The sequence below is a fragment of the Sciurus carolinensis genome, chromosome 4 (genome assembly GCF_902686445.1).
Source record: "Sciurus carolinensis chromosome 4, mSciCar1.2, whole genome shotgun sequence".
Classification (NCBI taxonomy): Eukaryota; Metazoa; Chordata; class Mammalia; order Rodentia; family Sciuridae; genus Sciurus; species Sciurus carolinensis.
Genome location: NC_062216.1, coordinates 27,382,969 through 27,408,832, shown reverse-complemented (window position 1 = coordinate 27,408,832; position 25,864 = coordinate 27,382,969). Strand labels below are relative to the sequence as shown.

The 25,864-nt window shown below is 37.6% G+C and overlaps 1 protein-coding gene and 1 pseudogene across 3 annotated transcripts in view; both read right to left on the bottom strand.

Annotated features, from left to right (window-relative positions):
- Galnt7 (polypeptide N-acetylgalactosaminyltransferase 7) overlaps window positions 1-25,864 on the bottom strand; it is a 125,035-nt gene that overhangs the window by 30,759 nt on the left and 68,412 nt on the right. The window lies entirely within an intron of this gene.
- LOC124982201 (COP9 signalosome complex subunit 2-like) lies at window positions 22,236-23,547 on the bottom strand (annotated as a pseudogene).

The following is a 25,864-nucleotide window of genomic DNA, read 5'->3' as shown; positions in this document are numbered from 1 at the left end:
TTTGCTTACATCTCTCCCCTTTCCCTAATACATTGGGATAACTGAGAACACGTACTCTTAAACTCATCTGGCACTCCCTCAATATCTGGTGCTGTAAGAGGCTTTTAAGAGCAATGCAGTCTCAACAAATCTTATGCAATCTTAACATGCTGGTTATAAAATTTTTGAAATGGAGATCACTCCAGTTAAGAAGGAAAACAACAAAAAGGCATTGTACATGTCTGTTTTTTCTCATCTGTTAAAATCATAACATGCCCTAACAATTTACCTATTCTTTGATTTGTTTGTTATTTTATGCCAAACAATTTTAATTTTGTTTTCTTGTGGTTGTCTTGGTAAGCATGTCTGGAATGTTTCCTGCTTTTCTGAAAGCTGCCCCATCACAGAGTCTGGCCAAGGTCCCCTTCTCTATGTCTCTTTAAAAAAAAAAATTATTTGTTCTAATTAGTTAGTTATACATGACAGTAGAATGCACTTTGACACATCATACATAAATAAGAGTATAACTTTTCATTCCTCTGGTTGAACATGATGTAGAATCAAACTGGCAGTCAAACATGCCCACAAGGTAATGATGTCTGATTCATTCTACTATCCTTTGTGCCCCCATAAGCCCTCCACTCCCTTCACTCCCCTCTGCCTAATCCAAAGTAACTATTCTTTCCTAGACTCCTGCATCAGCCCCACAATGTGAATTAGCATCCGCATATGAGAGAAAACACTTGGCCTTTGGGTTCTGGGGATTGGCTTATTTTGCTTAGCATGATATTCTCCAGCTCCATTCATTTACTAGCAAATGCCATCAATTCATTCTTCTTTAAGGCTGAGTAATATTCCACTGCATATACATACCACATTTTCTTTATTCATTAATCTGCTGAAGGATACCTAGGTTGGTTCCATAGTTTAGCTATTGTGAATTGAGCTGCTAAAAACATTGATGTGGCTATGTTACTGTAGTATGCTAATTTTAAGTCCTTTGGGTATATGCCAAGGAGTGGGATAGTTGGGTCAAATGGTGGTTCCATTCCAAGTTTTCTGGGGAATCTCCATACTGCTCTCCATAATGGTTGCACCAATTTGCATTCCCAACAGCAATGTATGAATGTACCTTTTCCCCCACAGCCTCACCAACAGTTATTGTTGCTTATATTCTTGATAATTGCCATTATGACTAGATTGAAATGAAATCTTAGAGTAGTTTTGATTCACATTTCTCTAATTGTTAGAGATGTTGAACATTTTTTCATATATTTGTTGATTGACTGTATATTTTCTTCTGTGAAGTGTCTGTTCAGTTCTTGGCCCATTTATTGATTGGGTTATTTGTTTTTTTGGTATTAAGTTTTTTGAATTCTTTATATATCCTGGAGATTAGTGCTGTATATGAGGTGCATGTGGTAAAGATGTTCTCCCAAACTGTAGGCTTTCTCTTCACATTACTGATTGTTTCCTTTGCTGAGAAGGTTTTTAGTTTGAATCCATCCCATTTATTGATTCTTGATTTAGTTTTTATTTTTTAACACTTTTTTAAAAAATAACTATTTATTTATATTTTTTATGTGGTGCTGAGTATCGAACCCAGTGCCTTACATATGCTAGGCAAGTGCCCTACCACTGAGTCACAACCCAGCCCCCCATTTATTGATTTTTGATTTTACTTCTTGTGCTTTAGGAGTCTTGTTAAGGACTCCTAACCTTAACCAGTCTAAGCTGACCTGCTAGGATTTGGGCCTATTTTTTTCTTCAATTAGGCACAGGGTCTCTGTTCTAGTGCCAAAATCTTTGATTCTCTGAGATGAGTTTCATGCATGGTGAGAGATAGGGGTCTCATTTCATTATGTTAGATATGGATTTCCAATTTTCCCAGCACCATTTGTTGAATAAGCTATCTTTTTTTCCAGTGAGTGTTTTTGCTGCTTTTTATAGTATGAGATAACTCTGCATTTATGTGGGTTTGTCTCTGTGTCTTCTATTCTGTACCATTGGTCTATGTGTCTGTTTTGGTGCCAATACCATGCTGTTTTTGTTACTATGGCTCTGTAGTATAGTTTAAGGTCTGGTATTGTGATGCCTTCTGCTTCATTCTTTTTGCTAAGGATTGCTTTGGCTATTCTGGGTCTCTTTACAAATGAATTTCATGATTGCTTTTTCTAGTTCTATGAAGAATGTCACTGGGATTTTAATATGAATTGCATTTTAATAGGAATTGTAGAACACTTTTGGTAGTATGGCCATTTTGACAATATAAATTCTGCCTATCCAGGAGCATGGGAGGTCTTTCCATTGTCTAAAGTCTTCAATTTCTTTGTTCAGTGTTCTGCAGTTTTCCTAAGAGTCTCTTTGAACAGCAGTTCTTGAGAAGCAGTTGTCATATGACGTCATCCTGGCAGAGTAGACTAGCAGGGAACACTTGTCCTAGCTGGGCCAATCGCAGTCCCTCTCCCTGGACTTCGAGCTTCCTTGTTGGTTTATATTAGGCTTTATTAAGGCAAGGGCTGGACACGAAGATGGTTTTCTTTGAGAAGCAAAGAAAGAGAAGTAGAGATGTGAGTCCACAACTCAAGAGGGACATAACATGTCACTTTGCTTCTCAACTTTTCTCCTCCTGGTTCTGTGTCTCTCATGGTTGTCACAAGTGCTTTGTCAGAGATACCACTATATCCTTCTAATTAACACCCCCCTTCCCTGCTCTTCTTTTAGCTTAAGCTAATTAGATTCATTTCTAGGCAAATAATCTATATCTAACAAGCTATTCTTGACATTTTTATAGAATTCAGTTCATTATGTGTATGGGCTCACAGAATTGAACTTAAGAGATTCTAACTTTCAATTAGTTCATCTGTTTTCCCCTAAAACATTGAGATTACTGGAAATCTCCTCTATGGTCATTGCTAAAGTTATAGAAAGATGAACTAGAGATAGCCTCTCTAGATGGTTTTACTCGATAGGTCTTAAAAATATTTTTAATAGATGAACATTAAGTTTAAGAGAATTACATATGCTGAGCAAATACAAAACTGATATAAAAATATTAATTTGAAGTGAGAAAAAAATTCTTAAATTTTCATGTCACTTAGTCATCACTAGAAACTCTGCTTGCACATACTGGTTACAGTCAGGTTACTTGGCCAACATAGAATTTGTTTTGATGGTTGGTTCCTTATAGTTTTGAAAGCTTCACACATCTTCCTCTATAATTGGGCTTGGGGAAAGCCTAAAATCAGAGCGGCTGACTCAGGCCCCCACTCTGATGGACAGCTTCAGGCACAATGATCAGTTTTTCTTTGTCTTCATTATTCTAACTCCCAGGCAGATATTCCCTTCTTAATAATATACTCTTTATTTTGCATAGGTGCAATAAAATTGAGGTTATAGTTTATTTTTTATTTAATCATTTTCTCAAACTCTACTTCAATTCCTTGAAGAGCATGTATTCTTTTTCTCAACTATTAGAAACTCTCAGATGACCTAATTACTTTTCCCTAATGTTCTTCTTATCAGTCAGTCCTCCCGTGAAGGCCAAAGTTAAATCTATAATAACAACTCACACTTCCATATTATCTCTAAGAGGAAAATGTCAGCAAAGCTAATCATCAGAAGTTCTGCTCTTAGCCAAAATAGCTTTTCATGTATGTCAATCCTTGTACATATATGTTGATTTGATTTCAGAATTTTTTCTGGGACTACTCCTTTTCAACAATGTGCTATATCACAGACTACTACCCATTTTATTCATCAGTGATTAAATATTAATGACAAGGAAAATAATCTTTATCTTCTGCTCTACTTGGGGTTGAAGGTCAAATCAATCAATATAGAATTAATGGTGAGGCCTGCAAAAGTTTTTCAAATATATTCTCTAACAGAATGGAACTAGGTAATTGAGAAAGGATGACTGCTAACTATAATCCTTGCTTTAGGGTATACAGAAGTATAGAAGGCCAGAAACCAGAAACGAAGGTAGGGTTAGTGGGTAGCTGTACCTCATCATGCTCAAAAGCCCTATCAGTTCCACTTCTTGCAATCATCTCAATTTAAATCAAACAGGTGTTTGCCGTGTGTGCAAGGTTTTAAGACAAGTGTCCCAGTTTCAACCAGGTTGCTGCATTTAATCTTACCCTGGGACTGATTTCATATTCTGGGCTGATTTCATGTTGAACGGCACAGGTTTATTTCAAGTCCAATCAGTGGACTAGAGAAAAGAGCGCTGATTCAGCAGAGCAACATGGCTAGAACCAGAAATCGCCATGGCTGAACCCCTAGGCTGGAAGCTACAAAAAGAGCTAGTAAAAACCTTTGCTTTATGTAGCTTCTGTGACAAAGAGCAATACCACTGTGGTTTCCTCTGACCCAGGGTTCACTAAAAAGATTAGGTTTGTATTTACTTCCACTTTCCTACCCTTCTTTGAGATAGCCAGTTTCCTGGCACCCCCACAGTTAGAGATACGGCTGTCTGGTCATTAGCCATAATGTCACACTTCCTCCACCTTTCCTTTCCTTGAGCTCCCCTCTACTCCTCACACACAGTCACAGGATGGCTAAAATTCACAGCTCTTAAGCAGCCAAAGGAGCTAATGGGTACATCATCTTTGGACCACTCAGCTTATGGTCTCTGTGACAAATTTAAATAGTGTGCACAAACCCTGGGGCAAGTGTGGCTCTGGAGAATACCTCCAGCTCAGCCATTCCACTGATGCGCCTCCCTCAGTTAGTGTCCTAACAAGACCAACCAAGTGAGAAAGGTATGTCTCCACCTTGAGTGCTACAAAAGAAGACATGGGTGAGAACCTCACAGTTGAGTGGAGTCCTGACTGGTTGCATGGGGTTGACTATGTATATGTCCCTTCAGTGAGGATAATAAGTGGCATCAGGGACTCAGGCTGTGGAATCAGTGAGTGCTGGCTGCATGAGCAGTGGTGAGACAGAGAAGGAACATGAGCACCCATAAGGAATCCCAGGGCACTTATTCCCAAGCATGTGTTCATTATTCCAAGCAGGCTCCCTGAACTAGTTATGAAGAAGTAGAAGAACCTAAAATTCGTGCAGAATATACAATTTTTTAAAAAAAATCTTCATTTATTTTGTTATGTGGTGCTGAGAATCGAACCCAGTGCCTCACACATGCTAGGCAAGCACTCTAACACTAAGCCACAACCCCAGCCAAGAAAATGTAACGTTTTAAGCAAAAAAAAAAAAAAAAAAAAGCATTCTGCATTCTTCTTATTACTTATTGTGATCTCATTTAGTCCCAGACTGGGGAAATACCAGTCCTTATTATAGCTTTTAGTTTCCAAAGTTCTTTCAGACCTATGAGGTAGGGAGGTATTATTATTGTTAATTATATACATAAGGAAAAAGGCTGTTAGGTTATATGATGTCCTCAAAGTCACAGTAGCACAGATGACTGTTTTTTTGAAAAAAAGAATGCTTTGATTCTGACTTTAATGTTCTTTTCCCTAAACCACAGATTTATTAAAAAAGCAAACAGGGAAATAAATTTCTTATTTTCACCCATACCTACTAAAAAATGACTGTACACAGCTTGGCCGAGTTTTGCCAAATTTTAAGTACTGAGGATGCTAACTGTTAAGGACAGCTAAAATGCTGAACTATGTCTTTGGGTAGTTCTCTTCAAATTTTCCTTTTCTGAAAAGGATAACATACCAGACAGATGTGTCCAGTTAATGATTTGAAATCTCAAACCACAGTTTAAGAAAAACCCTGGCAGGGAGTCCTAGGACTGGACATATGTTCTTTTAGATTTCTTCAAAATTCCCTGGGAAAGAAAAAAAAAAAAAAAAAAAAAAAAAGAACATTTCACAGTGAAAGCCATATGTTTATAGCTATATTGGACTCTCATTTCACATACAAGCTTACATAGCATATTCTAATTTTATAGAAGTACCAGCTTATCAAACACCAATATATTTGAGCTGAAACAACCAGGATCAACACCAGGTGCCACACATGGATGTAAAGACACTAATAGCACAAGCAAATAAATATTCAGATCTCTGACTTAGTTAACTAATTTATGCTGCACCTTATTCCAAGAAGTACTTTGGGAAGCTTACAAAGACTCACAGAATCAAGCAACATTACAAAAATTAAAAATAGAAAGAGAAAAAAGGATAAACACAGAATGAGGATGGGGAAGGAGGAATCAAGATTGAGGTTCTAGGAAATCTTAGTTAGGTCTGTGCTTAACAAACCAGTTGTTCAGAAGAACTTCATACGCTTGGTGTGAAGTCCAGATGGAATATTTTTCTTTTTACAGAGGGTCTCCTTATGGTAAATACAGTAATGAGTTTCATTGGGTTGTTTTTCATGAAAGCTTCAATGGAGACCAATGGCATTATACCAAAGTGCAAGTCATTAAAAACAGTTGTGCAGAGAACAAGTTGGAAATTTAAGTTCAACACAGATTTGAAAATCACACTTTGCAAACATTCCTTAAAATGTTTATTGAGTCATCTTCTATTCCACATTTCATCACTCAGTGAGTGATTATATGCCTTCTCAATGTACTTTAATTACAATAAGGAATCACATCTACCATATGGAGGACTTGCATTTCCAAAAGCAAATTTCAACAGTTAGTGACTGAATAAGAGCTATGAGCTTTCACTAGTAGCAAGGTAACTTTAGGTTGGACTAAGTGAATTTTTTCTAACAGAGAACTCTTAGAAATTTCAGCAGTTATCAAGACAAGCTATATACTATTTACTTATTTAAGTCTTAAACATTGATACTATAGCTAAATGAGGAGGTAGTAGATCATTTTTTTGAAAGAGATAAAACAAATTTACTCTGTATGAGGTAGAAGCAACATGGAACAAGATATGATGGACAGTAGAGAAGAGACTCAACCATACAATTCTGATTACAAATGTGGGGAAAAAGTACATAATGCTTAACAGTTAACATTTATTAACTCAAAGTATAAATAATTTCTGAGGCTAATAAGAATATATTAACTATGTTTACTAGTTTAACTTGTTACAAGCATTAGGAACCAGGTAGTTCATTTAGCATGTAATATAATTCATACAAATGAAATATTTAATATATATTATGGAAGATAAAACTTGGTAATACTATTTCAAGAAATCATTAAAGTCATCTGCCTCTTTTGCAGCATTAATTTGAGTTGTCTTCACTCCTCCCTTACGTTGTTGCTTCATTGTAATTTTCCAGAAAATAAAATTCTTTGACCTAATGAGTCGCCAAGATGGAGCTGAAGTTAGTTATCCAAAGGTTTTTTCCATCCATGGAATCATAAGGTAAGAGTTAAGAGGGTATGTTAATTCTCACCCTGAAGAAGGTAGATGCCAGGAAGTCTCAAACCAAAATTTTGAAAAACACTTTAGTTCACTCAAAATCTTGGCAGGAAACCCAAGAACTGAACACATATGAACATTACCAGTGAGCTACTGTCATTCTCATCTTGAAACAGTATACCAAGTTTGTGCATTCTGTCCTCAGAGGTCCTGGATTTCTGACAGTCTATAGAGAAGTTCATATACAGGGGAGATAACCAAAGGAGAAAAGAAAAAAAGGTGGCAGGGGGTAAGGAAAGGGGACCTACCCTATGAGATGAAAGTAACATGGAATAAGATATGATGGACAGTAGAAGAGATACTCGAGTTGAAAAAACACTACAAAGAAAAAGAACAGTTACTGATCCTTTGAACTAGAGGTTCCACTAGAAATTTGTACCACTAAAATAATTAATGATGGGCACAAAGATTGAGCCACAAACTTGTTCATCACAACATTTTTATAAAAGTGAGAAACTGAAAACAGTTCTAATGTTGCAAAATAAAGGACTGGCAAAGTAAATTGTGGTCTTTCATGCAGTAGCATGCCCATCAAACAGTTTGGCAAAAACATTTAACAATTCATTAAAATGTTTTAAAAAGTTTTAATGCATTTTATGAAATAACATTATATACAATCTGACTTTGTCTTTTTTTTTTTTTTTTTTTTGGCGGTGCTGGGGATTGAACTCAGGGCCTTGTGCTTACAAGACAAGCACTCTACCAGCTGAGCTATCTCCCCAGCCCCTGACTTTGTCTTTAAAAAACATACTACCTGGGATGGTAGGATTACAGGTGATTTTTATTTCCTTTTAAATTTTCTATTAAATATGTATAATTCTTTCCTTTTTTTCAAAATGTTTAAAAATGAAGTTCTTACTTAAGACAACTGCAAGTGAACTCTGGTGACTTCATGATCAGCAAATCCCTGGGCAAGATAACCTCTTTCTTGTAAGAACTATCACATGAAGGCTTTCCCCACGAATGCCTTCTTATGAAAAGGATTAGACTAAAGTTCTACATAAACTTTGTAGACAGCTTTGCTAGAATGCATCCATTCTAAGTATACAAGGGCACATTTTTTAAAACATTACTATTTTTATACCCATTGTCATTTTTAAAAAATTTTTAAAACACTTTTTTTAGTTGTTAATGGACCTTTATTTTACTTATTTATATGCAGTGCTGAGAATCAAACCTAGTGCCTCACACATGCTAGGCAAGTCCTCTACCACTGAGCTACAACCCCAGCCCCCCACTCTCATTTTTATTCAATGGCTAGATATTTGAAAGATCTGCAAATCTTGCTTAAGTTATCCCTGAACTTTATTTCTCCTATTTTTTTCCATCCTAATATTAGCTGGTTGTTCCATCTAATTCCACTGCTCTTCCAGATAGCTGTTACACTGATAAAGGAGGGGCCTACATGGAACAAAAGAACAGAGCTGCCACTGGGCTACCATTTCTCTGAGGGCTGGAACAGCTAGAAGAAAGATAAATGTGCTTAAGTGGGAAATGGAAACACAAACAAAGATACAGGAGCTCTCTTGGAAGACATCTTTTCCAAGAGCCAGTGCCAACTTTTGGGGGTTTAAAAATTCAAACAGGAAAGCCAGATCTTTGGAGTTCCATGATAATGTTCCAAATATTACTGAGTAAATATATTTAATTATCGCCATTTGAGAAATAAAGACTTTCATGTGGTATAAAAATATACTTTTTGATGGAAGAATCCATTAAAAACTTAGAAATTACAGATATCCTGAAGAAAATGAGATGGACTCAATTATGTATCATGTAATTCAAAAGTAAAACAAGTTTGACTTTGAAATTCCTTTAAATAGCTGCAAGTAGACATGACTCTGGGATAATCTAAGGAAATGTATTTATTTAAACGCATTTCACTGACTTCTCACTGCTCTGCCATCTGAATGCTCCTCCAGTATGTCATGCCTGACAATTTGCTTTTGATAGCATTTGTCCACCCAAGATTAGAGTCACAGCACTGACCTCCCTGGCAATCTCTCATACGAAAGTCTTCAAGAAAGAAAGGATGCTTTTGAGGCCTCTTCATTAACTAAGGCATTATAACACAGAACGCCAATTCTTCCCCTAAATATTATTACCCCAAACACTTGTCACACACAGAAAAAAAAAGACATTCCTTTTTTCAATCTTTGAAACTGAAGGCGTCACAGGAGCAATCTGAATGGATCCCTTGGATACCTAATGTATCATTTTCTGAAGTTGATGCCAACTTATCAAATCTTTATTCAGGAGAACACAGAAAATTACAAGGGTCACTGTCACAGTTTAAAGAAAAACAAAGATTGCCCTGTATTGACTTCCAAATTAATCCTACCTTAATTTAAAAAATATCTCCAAGATATGATCCATATCACAAAAGTCACAGGTCTTTTACAAACAACTTCTTCACAATCAGTTGGGGGTGGGGTCTCTGGTGAGGTGTCCCTAGTTTTACTGCTTCTCGAGACCATGTAAACTCCCTAGTACCATGCCTGCAAATTTTGATGCTCAGAAAATATTAATTTCTTTTCCTGCATTATTACAATTATACTTCATGGCATTGTCTATTGGACTGCTGTATGTTTCTTGGAGACTAAGACAAAAGTAAGAAACAGTTGGAATGTTCTTTTGTTCATATGCTACCTAGAAAGAATTTATATTATTTCTCTTAAAGAGGAGGGGAGATAAAATCTAAAATTAATAGGTATTTCAGGTAAAGTCAAGGCCAGTTACCAAGGAATTAAACAGAGTCAGTACATCATCTACCCATCTAGGTAAGGTGATGCATCTGGGGCCTGAGAGTATGATGCTATCACATTTATGGGGTCATCAGTACCTCTGAAATTCAGATTAGGTCTGCTAATCAACAGAGACTATTTCAACATTAAATCTAATAAATATTCCAAACAGTGCAGAAAACCTCCTGTGCTCCATTGCTCATGCCACTGACTGCAGCCTCTGTGGTGCACGTCTTGGCATGACTCCAGCTTCCTTCCCAAGCCCATTTGAGCAGTAAGACATCTGTAAAAGGAGATGGGGGATAAAGTGGGGAAGGAGAGACAGGAGGGAGAAAAGAAAGATGAATTATGAGGGTACATATAATAATAACTAGGCCAATTTATTTCTATTCTTGAATGGAAAAACTTAATATTCTATCCCTTTTGTTCTTGACATTTCTAAAAGTCATTATCAGATTTTATATCTGGCACAAATTAACAGGTAACAATATTTGTTCTATTAGTGGATCTATAATTCATAGCCTCTGTGTCCACAAATGTAGATCGAAACTGGAGTTATATGATGGGCTCATACAAGATGATGTCCTTGCTTCTTGTTTCTATTCTCATATAGAAAGCGCATGTCCTTTTTGTAGACTATTTAATGCCACATTTTTCTCTCTTTTTCGCTTTGTTGGTGACTTTACTGTTTAAAATGGCCCAAGTGTAATGCCAAAGGGCTTCTAGTATTCCTATGTACAAGCAGGCTGTGCCTTACAGAGAAAAAACGTTTTATAAGCTTCGTTCAGGCAAGAGTTATGGTGCTGCTGGCCCTGATTTTCATGTTAATTAATCAACAGTATATATAAAATAAGGTGTCTTAGAACAGGAACATACGTAAATAAGGTCATCTATTTGATCGGTTGATGAAAATGTTGTGACCAAAGACTTACAGGAACCTAACTCTAGGAATGATAGTTCGGTATTCCTAATTCAGTATTCACAGTTAACTTGAGTTACCTCAAGAACAATGGGGCTGAGACAGGGGGATTGTGAGTTCAAAGTCAGCCTCAGCAAAAGCGAGGTGCTAAGCAACTCAGTAAGACCCTGTCTCTAAATAAAATACAAAACAGGCTGGGGATGTGGCTCAGTGGTTGAGTGCCTCTGAATTCAAACCCCAGTACCAAAAACAAAAAACAAAAAACAATGGGGATCAATTATATCAAAATACTGATGCACAGAAATGACCTGTCAACATTAAAGACAGTTAAAATTAAGCTACAAAGTTTATAACTCTTTTGGACTTCCCACTATCAAGGGGAAGCATACTAGGTGGATGGAATTCCATTCTTTAGGCTTCTGCCTGCCAAAATAACCTGCAGGATACAAGAGACTAAATCACATTCTCTTAATTAAAATTAAATGTATGCTTTTGAAAAATTATGCCAAAGAATGGGACTCTAATCAATATGGTCCTTAAAAAAAAGTCAGGGCAAGTCGGAAACATCTGTAAAATATTAAAGGATGCAATATATAAAATGTGCCCTGAAAACTGCAGGAAGCTGGCAAAAGAATAGTGAGATACAGAGTCTTTACCACCAAGCAACAGTAGAAACCAAGAGCCACAGAGCTCATTTTATGATAAACCTATACTTGAGAAGACAACCTGATCTCCTTCTTAGATTACAGCCTAGGCTAGATGCTTAGAGTCAGAAGATATGCAGGGTCAAGTTGGAAACATTTATAATTTCAGAAATGCCAATGGTGTTTATTTTACAAAGTGCTAATAAGTGTTATTTAAATACTAAACATGACACCCATGATGAATTTTTCTTCAGTTCTCTCGACGCAAATTAAAGATTCCATCACCCAGTACCCACAAGGATGTGTCTTAGATTGCTGTCAGGGAGTCTGTGTTTGCTCTCTTTCTGTGGTACTCTTCCTCCACTTCTATATTAGGAAGGCAGGATAAAAGACAAGGAGGGTCAGACATCCACAGATAGGGTTGAACCCCACCTCATGTGGACTCACGAATTGGGTATTCTCAGGTGCCACGTAGCACCCAGTTTTTGTCATATCCAGGCTCACAAAGATGATACTCTGCTGCAGAGGGGTCACTGGTCCAGAGAAGCTGGTGCGCCTGTTCTAGGCAGGACCAGTTGAGGATATCTGCCAGTCTGCCAAGGTTGTGGTTTCCTGTCATTGCGGAACTTAGTGGTTGGTGATCTACAAAAACTCAAATGTACAAATCTGCCATTCCAGAGTTTTACAGGCATTTGAATGAAATGCTCTTTCACAGCATCTTCCTCACATTTGGCCATGAGTTTCAGGGGCAGGACTGGAGGATGATCTAAGAGACAGGCACAGTACCACGGTAAAGTCTGCCCATTCCGACAGCATCAATTCTCTGTTCTTGGGACTTAAGGTGGTGCCTTTCTGCTCTCAGTGTGACTTCTTCCAACTTAAGACTTAAGCAGTGGTCCTTCTATATATAGTTTGGGTTTTATATGCCCACATTTAAAGAGTCACTTTAGGATTGGTAACATACTTCTTTTGCTCTTAAGTAAAAGCTTTTATTACTATAAAAGAAGTCTCGTGAGTGTTCCAAAAATACTACACTTAAAACTACTTCACTTAAACAGACTTTCCTGACCTTTTGTCTGGTACAGTGAAAGGTCCTAGAAGACTTGGATTCACTTCTGATGCTATTCAGTCATTAATGGTCACTTATTGTTTGGCCTGACAACCCTTTGTCCACAAGATAAGGGAAGAGTACCAAGGGATCTTTCTGGCCATGTTTGGCTCTAAAATTCTGAGTCTATGACATATTTAACATATCATGACCAAGTTTCTTGAAGGGCCTGAGCCATTTCCTGTAAAAGCTACAATATGACTCTAAAAAGTGTAAACTTGTGCCCAGGACTCCCATTCATTCTGATCAGCAGCTTCTCTGGGTCATTTGAGGAGTGGGATGAGAACAAAGATCTGGACTCAGAGGAAGAAGATGGAAAACATAAAAAACCAAGAATAGGTGTGCAGAAGGAATTCAAGGCAATCCCCGATTGCTTGAGAGAAGGAAAAAAAGGGTGCAAGAAAGAGACAGGGACAGAAACAGAGACGGAGACAGAGGCAAGCACTTAGGTCACCAGTACTGTAAACAGCTAATGTGTACTTGCTGCTGCTGCTGAGCCAGGTAGGGGGCTAACCATGTCAGAGTCTGATACCACACAGAATAGGCTGGTGAGGCCCAAACATAAGGAAGCATAGGGGGTGATGAATTTTGAGAACATGAAATTAATTTAAAATTAAATTAACAAAATATTTTTTATTTGTAGATGGATACAATATCTTTAGTTATTTATATGCAGTGCTGAGGATTGAACCCAGTGCCTCACACGTGTGAGGCAAGCATCTACCACTGAGCCACAACCCCAGCCCCATGGAATTAATTTTTATGCTGTAATATTCCCAAATGTGTACAGACATATGGCAAAAGAAAATGGCAACTATCCATCAAACAGTAGTTGGCCCTAGAAAGGGAGAAAGGTGACATTCAGTTCTTGATCTACAGAGCAAGTGGGTTTTCCTCCATTCCAGGAGATGATGCATACAAAGGTAATAGGAAACACTCTCATAACAGGCTGGTACTCTGGAAATACTAGCAGGTTTGAACTTGGAAATATAAAATGAATGATTGTCTTCTTAGTTAATCCATCCTGGTCCCCTGCCTACTTCTGAGGAAACCAAAGAAGGGAGAGCCTGGGATCCTGACTGCCAGACTGATGTTCTATCTGCCAGATTGGCCACAGTGCTCAGTGGCTGGATACCAAGTTCAAGTTTTGCCAAACAAGTGTGACTTGTTGAAGTGCTGGAATCAAAGCAGCGCTTGCTTCTGCGTGAATACTGAATAACTCAGTGAATAGATGCTGTACCTACTGCTACTTTCCAAAAAGAGCTATCACCTCTTGGAGTGGCCCAGGGACTGCCAGGACCACTCAGACCTTCAAGGACACAGGAAGAAGTAATATCAAAACAGAAAGCACTCCACTAAGCTCAAGTGACTACAGCAACACACCAGCAACTCGCTGGCTGGTCCATTTCAACTTTTCCCCCTAGAGAAACATGGCAGAAACCTAGGGGAGGATGTAAACACAGGAAACACTAATTTTAATACGGAAGAGATCTGGGTGAACAATCTAGGCCAGTGGTGTACAGACAAATTTAAGGAGGTGAGGACTCAAGAAGATATCCAGAAGGAAAGTACAGGGTTTCCTAGGAAGTCATCTGAAGAAAGGACTCTGAGGATTCTGAAGATAAAGCAAGACGAACACTGACAACTTCCTCATTCTACAAATATGGGAAGAGATACAGAGATTAAGGGGGTACAATACTCCACTTTACCCTACCTGATCCTACGTGTACTTAGAGAATTCACATCACGTTAGGACAGAGACACAAAAATCAACACCACAAGATGTGTAAACTCATATATTTTACTTTATGATAAACACTGATGGGAAACTAAGACTTTGGGTTAGAGCATTTACCTCATAATCACTCATATTTTGATTACTCAGGTTTTGGGTGAATTTTTCTGATTCTATTATGTATCTGCTTAAAGTTTTGCAATCATTAGAACAGAAATAAGAAACCCCTTCTTAACTACTAAGGTATCATATGGCGATGTTTTTCTTTTGAAAATGGAAGAATGGGCAGGGTAGAAAAATCAAAGTATGACCTCAAGTTGCTACAATGTTCTATTGAAAACTCAGTCCTAAGACTAACTTCAAAGCTCAATTATTTTGTCTATGGTAAAATGTGCACCCCACCCCCTCTTTTTTTTGTCTAGGAATTTGGTAAGGAGGAAGACCTTGCATGCAGAAGCTTTGCAACTGTTCAACAAATTAACTAGCAGTTTAGAACTTAGGTCATCATAATAATGTCTAAGGTTTTCATCATGTAAATACTATTAACCTTATTCTGTCATGCGTCTATGTAACATATTTATGTTTATCCTAGTACTATCTCTAGACTTGAAGAAATATGGACTAGACAACTTTTGGGACCCTTATTATGAATTATTGAAATTCTAAAAGCAATCACTGTAAAATATTAACTATTATTTTATTATTATTATTATTAATTTATTTATTTTGCGGTGCTGGGGATTGAACCCAGGGCCTTGTGCTTGTAAGGCAAGCACTCTACTAACTGAGCTATCTCCCCAGCCCAAATATTAACTATTATAATCAATTACTCAACTAATAAGTTGTTGAACTTTGAATTCTTGGGTTTAAATTCTGTTTGTTCCCAGAAATTCCTTTAACATTAATTATAATGATAGTGGTAAACTGGATTATTCTTCCAATTGAGAAGCTGGTTGTATTATACCATTTTAAACCATTTCCATTCCAGGAATAGTAGAGCTGACCAATTTTTCTTACTACTTTGCCCATTAGTCCTATGTAAGTAGTGTAGATAGGATTTTATACCATCAGGCCCTCTACCCTTCTGCAGATAATCTAGCACTTCTGCAATATAAAATCAAGTTCTTCTTTATCAGTTAATTAAAATACGGATTAGTATAATTTTGGACTAAATAAGCATCTCAATTATCTAAATTACTGTTAACCATGGAATCTGATGAAATTCCCAATGATTTAGCTGTAACAACTTTATAAAATTATATTGTACTTGTCAATGATCAAATTGGAAGACTGAAGAGGACAATTCTAGGGGCAAGGTACTGGGGATTTAATCCAGGGGCACTTTACCATTGAGCTACATACATCCCTACCCCTTTTTATTTTGAGATATGGTCTGGGTAAGTTGCTGAGGCTGGCCTGGGACTTTCAACCCTTCTGGCTCCACCTCCTGAGTTGCTAGGATTATAGGTGTGTGCCACTCTGCCTGGCTACAAGACCTTTTCTTCAAGAGTTTCATTATTATTATTTATCTAGTTCATTATGAAATCTATAGTAGTGGTTCTCAAAGTATGATCCAAAGATCCTTGGGATTCCCAGGACCCTTTCAGGATCCTGGTTAGTTCAAAATTATTTTCATAATAATATAAAAAACATTATTGCCTTTTTCATTGTGTTGACATTTACCCTGAAGGTAAAAATCAAGGCAATGGCACCAAATGGTACTTGTCTTTCTAGTATTCTTTGTTGCCACACACTAAAGCAATTGCCACTTACACTGCATATCCTTGATGAAGCAAAAAGTCTTCTTTGATGAAGATTTATTAACCTTATTAAATCTTGCCCTTGAGTACATTTTTTTATAAATATTCTGTGAGACAGAATGAGAAGTATGTGTAAGGGACTTGTTTCCATAGTAAAGTGATGATTTTCTTAAGGAAAAGCACCTGTGAGGCTGAGATGCACACTGAACGAGCTAATTTTTTCACAGAATGCCATTTTCACCTGAAGGAATCAATGGACCAAATATGGTTATTCAGACTTGGGTATGTGGCATTTTCATGAACATGAGTGACGGGAGACTGTCACCTCAAAGAAAACTTGAAGCTCAAGAAAACTTGAGCTTTCAGGTAAAACTTAGAATTTTGAAAATACAAATCCTCCCAGGAGTTAAGAAAGACTTCTTTTATAAAATTGGTGGTGATACTAACACCCATATTGCTGTACTTATCCTATATAAGAAAATGGCCAGTATTTAGAAGATCTGCATTATTCAGGAAACTAGTATTTTACAGAAAGATAAATACCTCATGTTCTCTCTCAGATGTGGAAGGTATAAAAAAAAAAAAAGATCTCATAGAATTAGAGGGTAGAAGAGTGGTCACCAGAGCTTGGGAAGGGTAAGGAGAGGGGAGATGGAGAGAGGTACAAGGTGTGGCTGGAGAGGAGGAATAACTTCTAATGTTCTATAGCACAGTTAGGAGAACTATGATTGACAACAATTAAATATGTATTTCAAAATAGCTAGTAGAAAAGATTCTGAATGTTCTCAACATAAAGAAATAATAATGTTTGAAGGTGATGCATATGCCAATAAATACCCCATAAGTATTTAGAACTATTATGTGTCTGTGAAAAATTAAAATAAGGAAAAGGTATGGACAAACATGCACCAAAAGCTGAAAATGCCATCAGTTGCCATAATTGACTGATAGGTAACACCAGATAAAAGGAAGGATTAGGTTTTTGTTTTTTATTTTTTTAATTAAATAGTGGAAAAAAAGATGGTTCCTTCCACTTTGACCGCAGTAGTTTTTACTTTGACTAACCACTTAGAACAGTGATTCTTAATGGGGTGATTCTGCCCTCCAGAGGCTGTGTGGTAAAGTCTGGAGATTAGGTTGTCACAAATAGGGATTCATAAAGGTGGGTATGGATATGTGTGTGTTCCTGGCATCCAGCGGATAGATGTCAGAGATGCCACTAAACATCCTGCAATGTATAGAATAGTCCCCAGGACAATTATCCAATCCATTGTGCTGAGATTGCAAAATGCGGTCTCAGAGGCAGAAAAAAATTCTGCTTTATAATGAGATACAAAATCTCTGCTTTTTACCTTCTTCTGACTTTCCTGGTTTTTTTTCCTGTAGCACACTGTAATGGACCCCCCGACTCTTAGTTTAGCACCACTAACAAGGTAACATGGTGTGTAAGCCAGAATTTGGATTCCAGGACCTCCTTCTTGTAGTTAAGCAAACTTCAAGTTACCTACTCTGAGTCTCATTTCCATCACTTAAAAATATGATGAAAATAAAAATACACTGTTTCCATCTAGCAATAAGGATTAGAGAGATGTACTTAAACACCTAGCACACTGTTAGAAATAGAGTAGATAATTAGTAAATGGACAATGATGTTGTGGATCCTCCTGTCATTTACTGAGTACACCATGATTTCATTAGCTGTGCAACAGAGAAAAAAGGGAGAGGAGCAGTCACAGCAACAGAATTTATGGCAGGAGGTAGAAGACATGGCTTAGGTTTCACTTAAAGAAATAGCTCCCCACACCAAGTACAGAAGTGTAACAAAAAATACCCTAGGGCTGGAACCTGCTTTCCTACATCTATGATGTGCATCCCCTAGGACACTGCTACCTTCAGCCCTTCCTCTCATCAGTCCCAATGTCCAGCAGAGGACTGTAAAGACAGACAAATCACAATGATAGGAGACATGAGGTCAAGAACCAGCCCAACAACCTGAATGTAGGTTTTTTCCTGTCTGCTTAGAAAAATAGATTCTTCTTTCCAGTTGATTTAAGTAGGAACACTCAAGCCAGGTATGGTGGTGGACACCCATAATACCAGCTACTTGGGAGGCTGAGGTAGAAGATCACAAATTTGAGGCTAGCCTGGGCAATATAGTGAGACTCCATCTCAAAAAATTAAATAAATACGACTCAGCCAGTGCTGTTTTCCTATGTAGTTGTGGTTTACAGATTTGGACAAAGCTTTTAGGAAAGAGTTCCACTCAGTGCCCCTCCTTACTCCCTCTTAGTCAGAGAAGAAATGAGTATTAAAAATCTTCCTTGGATGTGAACCTAGGTCAGCAGGCATGCTGTTCAGCCTGGCTGGGCTCTGGAGGGAGCTGCTGTCTCACAGTGAGGTGCAGCACAGTGGTAGTTCACATTCTCTTTTTACTGAAAAGTTTACAACTCTTTTCTTTAAAGTGACAGTTGTTCATCTCCAGGATCTTATGAATGTATGGTTTAGATTTTCAAATCTTTCCCCAGAGTCTTTTATTCTGTTTTGACTTGCTTACTGGGACTTTCTATTCTGGAGAACACACATATACTTTTTCATTTGATTAAAATGGCATTGCTCATTCTAAAAAAAAAGTTACTGGGTTATTAAAAATGTGATTTTCCTCCCACACATTAGCTACATTTTGGAGCATGGACTCTCCCAGGATTCAGTGAAGAGGAAAGCAAAGTTATGGGCCATTTCCCAGTGATACACTAAAAGGTATTATTGAATGTAATTAAACTATGTTATTTACATAATTTTAACTCATGTAATTAGATTGACTTTGGTGCTAAGTCCTTTCTTCTTTTTTTTAGCATATTCACCTTATATATTGCAAAATGATGAAACAGCAATTCTATTGATATACCAAGTACATCTTTTACATATTAAGCTTACAGTGAGCAAAGATAATTAACTTACAATGCCTTCAAGAAGCAGTACACATGTTATACATGTTTTTACTCCACACACAATCCTTGTCGAAGGGGAAAAAAATGGTGCTGATGCTCTTGCTTCCTAGCTCTTTCTAATAACCTGCCTTTTCCCATTGGGGAGCTATCACTAATTACCCCCTGTGGACTACAAGGAGTGGATGTCAGCTTGAAACTCAATCTGAGAGGAAGAAAGCTCCCCTAATTAGCTCTGACCCGATTCAACTAGTTTTAATGATTGTCTTCAACATTGGTCTTTTTAATCGGATATCCCAGGAAGACCCACACATTCAACACGTGAAGGGAGCCAGGTTGTCATTTGGGGTTTTTACACCCTGCCATGGCAATAGTGAGCGCTGGCTCTGAAGTAGTCCAAGCTCTTCTCCAGTGTGGGACCCAGTGATAGTACTCACTCACTGAGAATAGTTCATTTTTCAGAATGGTTGCTGTGCTTTCAGAATAAATGTTGGGTTATGCTTAGTTCAACGGCTAACCACTTCACATCTATTATTAATCTTAAGCACGGATAACTTCTCCCCCTCTGCTTCCTTACGGTTGTGTTGACACACTATGACCCTAGGCCCAGTTTGGTTTTCATGGTCCTTTAGGTGTAACACAAGTGCTCCTGCTATAATGTCATGCATATTTTCCCCCTATAAGCTTTTTGTTTTGTAGATATAAACTAAAAAAAAGGAAGAAGAAAAGGAAAAGAAAAGAAGACTTAAAGGAAAATAGGGATAAAACCAGACCATTTAAAACAGGGAATTTTGGGAATCAGAGCCCTAAGGAAAACAGAATCTGAACAGCTAAAATCACCAGACATTTGTACTTTGTATTACAGTCCTTCCTCTATGGCCTTGAGATTCAGGGGCTTGTATTTTCCTTTTTGTGGCGTTTTGGAGACATTTGCTTCTAATATAAAATTAAAAGTATGATCCAAGAATAGCTTTGTTCACTAATTTCCTTCTCACCGTCTTTGGATGCACTAGTAGTTTCCCCAGAAAGCTAAACAGTGGTAAGTACAGCGGGTTCAGAAGCTACTAAACACTGGATTGACACCTTTTTCTTAAGATCTTCATAGGTACATTGTTATGGGTATATTTTTCTGAAAAACTTCCCTTCCCAGTTCTCCCACCCCCATCACTATAAACATTTAACACATAGGAGGAGATCTACCCTCTGGGACTTCCACAGTGAACTGACAGCATTTCCCTATTTACCAAATACAAAGGAGTCAGCACACATTAAAGCAGCACACACCAGCGAACAGGCAGCATTGAAGGGTTCTGCACCTCAGAGTCTGAACTGCTAAATTCCCAGAGGGGGTCACGCTAACACACTGAGGGAAGGGCCTGTGCCCCAACGGCCACCCTGCACTCAACATATCTAGGTCTATTGGCAGAGGCTCTCTTTTGTGAGGAATTGATGACCTTTCCACAGTGGACAAGTGCTTTGATTGTTAGCTCCTGCTACAGGAGGAAGGTCATAAAAAACATTACTCAATGTCCACATAAGTGCTCCTAAAGGGTAGGGAAAGAATTGAAGTTTTCCTAGTGTGTCATGGGAGTGGATGGTGTGGGATATCTAGCAAATCCACTATAAATATTTTTCTAACTAACCTCCAGGGAACTTATTCTAAACTGCTGGTTGAGGGTAGAGGGCTGTGAGAAAACAATAAAAGCAATGGGAGTTACCTTTTTTTTTAATCAGGCAGACTGGGTGACTTGTAACTCTGGTGGCAAGGTTTGGAGGATGAGGGAGGGGAAGTGAAGCTAAGTCTCCACTTAGAGAAACCTGGGAAGACCCTAGTGGGAAGGACCTCATTGGCCCACATGAGGTCTGGGCAGTAGAAGGTCTCCACTAAGAGAAGTCAGACATCCTGGAAAGCTGTCAGAGGAAGGAAGGAGCTTTGACCAGAGATGGAGATCGCTGATACTCTGTTGATGGCAGCTCAGAACAACCAAATGCTACAATTTCCAGTTTTTATAGCCTCATTCTATGCAGTACTCCTCTAAACTGCTATGGAAATAGTGTGACAGTTCCATAGATACATCCATTGCTAGCCAGGATCTTAAACATACATCAGTTCTGCCATGATAATGGAGAAAATTCCAAAGTGCAGTGTGTTTGTGTGCGTGTGTGTGTATGTGTGTGTGTGTGTGTGTGTGTGTGTGTATGTATCTATCTTGGTGTGTGTGTGTTTACAAGGAAAAGAGAAAGAAACTAGACATCAGAACTTAACTTATTTTTAAAGTTAATCTGAAAAGTCCCTAAACTCATAAGAAGTTTCCAGATCATTTAGAAAGCACCTTTTGGACTTAAAGAAGCAACATGAAACTTTTTTTTTTTTTTTTAAGGTACTGGGAAATAAACCCAGGGGCTTTACCAATGAGCTACACTCCCAGTCCTTTACAATTTTACAATTTCTGAGTGCACTGTTTATTTTGGTGCTTGAAACCTAAGCGACGGTATGCCATTCTAATTATGCAGTTCCATCTAAACCTTTACTACGCTGCAGATACAGAAATATACAAACACATTTTTGGAGAACTGACATTTTGCAAAATGCAGCAAACATTTTCATTTATACACGAGAAAAGGAAGTCTTCAAAAGGATATGCATTTCAAGTTATTGCAGGTTATTTGTGAGAGAATTTCTGCAGGTAAAATATGTTTAAATTTAACCAACAGTAGAGTGTTAGTGTATTTAAAATTGTGACAAAAATCTCTCTGGTCATGTTGCCCATGACAAATTACTATGATGCTGTACGTTTAGGGCAAGATGTCAATACAGCATAAATTCCATCGTATTTTGGTTTTCTTCTGGAGATGTAAGCAATTTTCCTTGGGATAAATGTAGCAGCCAAACAAACTAGTTAATCAAAAAAGCACTTCTGCATAACTCTAATAATTTTCAGGACACATCGACTAACAGTAGTTTTGCCATACCCAGTTTTAAGGACTACATTTCTGCACTGTTGCCTTAAGTATGTCTGTAAAAACTTGTTCTCTGTTAAGCCAGTTTACTGACTATAGCCTGGCTGAGAGAATTTGCTTGGTTGGTCCATTTATCTAGTGCAGTATATCATGCTCCACCCATCTTCTGATGATCCAGTTCAAGAAGTTGGTTGACTTGATCAATTCGGCCATGAATACTGTTATCCAACATGCAAGGAAACATGCTTGCTTGTACTGCGCCAGCAAGCTTTCCACAGCAGTTGTTTAACTCCGTAGAAATGAAAGAAATATGTATTCTTGTGTAAGGCTTACTTAATTTTATAAGCACTTATGTTCTAATGTTTCGTAAAAGCTCTTCAATGTGTTCTCTTATGAAAGGATCACCCATGATGTTGCTGTGATTTGTTTTCAGAGTCTTTTCAAATTCAGTGAAGTCATTATTATAGGCATTTAACTAAATTCATCATTGCTAGAATTTCTGGGTCATGTATGGCTTGGACTCCTATGAGTCAAATGGATTTGTACCTGATTTCATCAGCATGTTTGTTAAGACCAAATACTTCAAGCAAGTGGTCGTCTGGGACTTCTTGAAGTCATCATAATTCTTGAAGGCTTCAAAAAAATCAGCGTGTTCCTTTTCAAATTTACCTTTTACCACTACATTCTCTGATAACTTCTATGATCAGTGGATGAGGGTTGGCAGAATTGATGTGAAGTGACTTCATAGAGTGCTTTAAGTTTTTTGTTATTTTTCTGTGCTGAGTACATTTGAATTTCCAAAGCATAGATCTCTAGTAACTGTGTACCTTTTTTCAGGTCATCTTCTCCATGATCAGTCTGGCACAACTGATGTAATTGGTCTAAAATGTTTTGAAGTTTTCCATATTCCTTTCATTCTAAATATAATTTTCTAAGCTTTGTGTTTGTTTTAAATCATAGCCTATCATTCTTAGCATCTTTCAAAGCTTCCAGTGTTGTTTCGTAGAATTCCTGCTGTAAATCCATCTTTTAGAAATGGAGATCTAATCAAGTATAGAATTAATGAATTTTTCAGAATAATTTTTTGTGACTGCACTCTGAATATAGGTCAATAGTTGTTTATATCTGTTCATCATTTCTGGAAAGTTTGTCAACTTGAAGTTAATCTTAATCATTGGTTTCAGTGCTTTAAATCCCCATTTTTCACCTTCAAGTTCCAAAACCTTTTGGAAGCTGCTTAATGCTGCTTTGGGGTCATCTTTTAAAGCTTTGGAATTATAGTATTGACTTTCTAACTTCACATTTGTCTCAGAGGTACTATCTTTAGAGTACTCCAGGTTGTAGTCTTCCTCATCATTGCCCATGAAATCATCCTCCATGTCAGACATCTTGGCTGGGCTTATTTATTTATTTTTACTTTATTTATTCATTTATTTTATTTTTATTGAGACAGGATTTCCCTAGTTGTTGATGCTGGTCTTGAACTTGCAATCCTCCTGCCTCAGTCTCCTGAGTTGTTGGGACTGAAACCATTTTCATAAGTGCCTGTTGCATATTAGATCTAAGGTTGCCAAATGTAATTTGAAAATGAGACCCATTTTTGCAATGTATGAGAGAAAAGGATTGTGTGTTAAAAACTGTTGTCAGTGTAGTTTTGATATTCATGTAGACCCACCATACATTCTGATCAAAGAAAGTGGAATAAAGTACAGAAATACATAAGCATATCTGTGGTCCACAATGATGTGTGTGTGTATATATGTATATATGAATCTCACAACCATAATTCAACTTAAATAAAATTGAAGTATAAAAAAATCAATATTTACTTTAGAATCATGTAGGATGAGAATTATCTGGTGCATAAGGTATGTGTATAAATGTAAATGTTTTTAAAAAACACCTCTACTTCCCATAAGTGAGCTTAAGGAAGTTAATAACAATTATAATTATATTAACATTTGCATAGCTCTTAGAATTCTCAAAGCACTTTCACATCTATTATTTCACTTTGCAAATGCAACTAAGATACCTCTCTATAAAACCAAAATGCAAAAGGTTTGTTAAGTGGCAGGAAAGGTTAAATATTAGAAGCAGACAAATTTGCTCAACAAGTCAAAATATTTAATCCATTTATTTGGAACAAAGCAGCTTTGATAATATATCTGATTATCTGCCTTCTTGGGCAAAAGAAGGATAAGAATAATTTCCATCAGCAGTTCACAAAAAGGAAATAAAATCTCAAATTTTATTAGAAGAAAATTTAACATATCCATACACAGAACTTTCCACCTCTTCCCAGAGAGCCTTCTCATCCTGCCTGGCTCTGCATGAAGTCACCCAAAGCCAGGGACAGACTGGTTTAGGTAAACAAGTCTTCAGCAGAGTGGTTGATCTATTCCAAACACTCTATTTCTGTTAATGGCAGGATTCTTCTTTGTATTACTGGGCTTCAAAGTCTTGGATTTATCTTTGATTTCTTCTCTACTTCATCACCTGTCAAGGCCTACTGATTCTCTTTGTTCTTTCACATTGAATCTCCTTTTTTTGGTTCCATAATCTTCACTGAAGTTCCTACTCCAATACCACTCACCACTAACAGGTCTCCACCCTCTAATCCATTCTAGACACTCCACCAGTCTGACAGTCCTGAAGTTCTCTTTCTCATCCATCAGTGGGTCTGAATACCACATTGAGACCAACTTTGTGAACGGCATTGTGGCCTTCCAATGCCCTAGTCATCTTCCCAGCTCTGTTTCTCTACATGCTTCCTGATTCAAGTAAACCATACTACTTGTTCATGTCGTATGCCCGTGTTCCATCTTCCTAGGAAAACACCACGTATCCTTTCGAGGTCTTCCCTTGTATCCCCTCTGTGAATCATTCCCTGACTCCCCTGAAGTGTCCTCTTACTCTTTGAACCCAATCATCTTGCTCACACTTTCCTTTGGCTCTTTTATTCTGCCCTATATTATGGCATTCTTTCCTTTTTCCCTGCGTATAGACAGTGAGTCTCTTGAAGGCAGGGACTATGTTTTCTATTAGCTGCATTTGCTAGCATGGTGCCCTGCATCCTGGAGATACTCAGTTAATGCCTGGTAAACTGTAAAGAAAATCATGTATATCTTTCTATTAAAAGAAAGTATATAAAAACAGATGAAGTCATTCTTTGCTCAAGTCTTTAATAAAAATGTAGGCCTCCATTTCACTCAAAAATCCTGTTACTCATCCTTTTCACAAGCAATCAACAACCAGTAAATTACTCAACCAGTGAATGTAATTCAAAGCTATCATATGCATGAGTCATGCTGGCAGCTGGGCAGTTTCTGCCTTCTTCTAGGGTAAAGAACATTCATCCTAAAAGAGTATGGAACAGCCACAAGAATAAACAAGTTAACCACAGTGTCAGATGTCACAGCTGGACCAACGGCCCAAAGCTTGGTTGCTAAGTGTTGCAGGTGGCTCATTTATGTGACCGACAGAAGCAAGAGAACCAGCCTGTTAAGACCTATATTCTAAAGTTGCAGAAAGTCTGCAAAACCAAGCCAGTCTCTGATAAGACTCCACAGCATATTCTCCATGAGAGATGAGGGAAACTGTATGTGAGATATGAAAACATGCTATGTTTTCAATATATTGTCAGTAAAGCAGGAAGGTGCTAATATACATGTTAGATAACATATAAAATTTGTTTTTGTTTTTTTA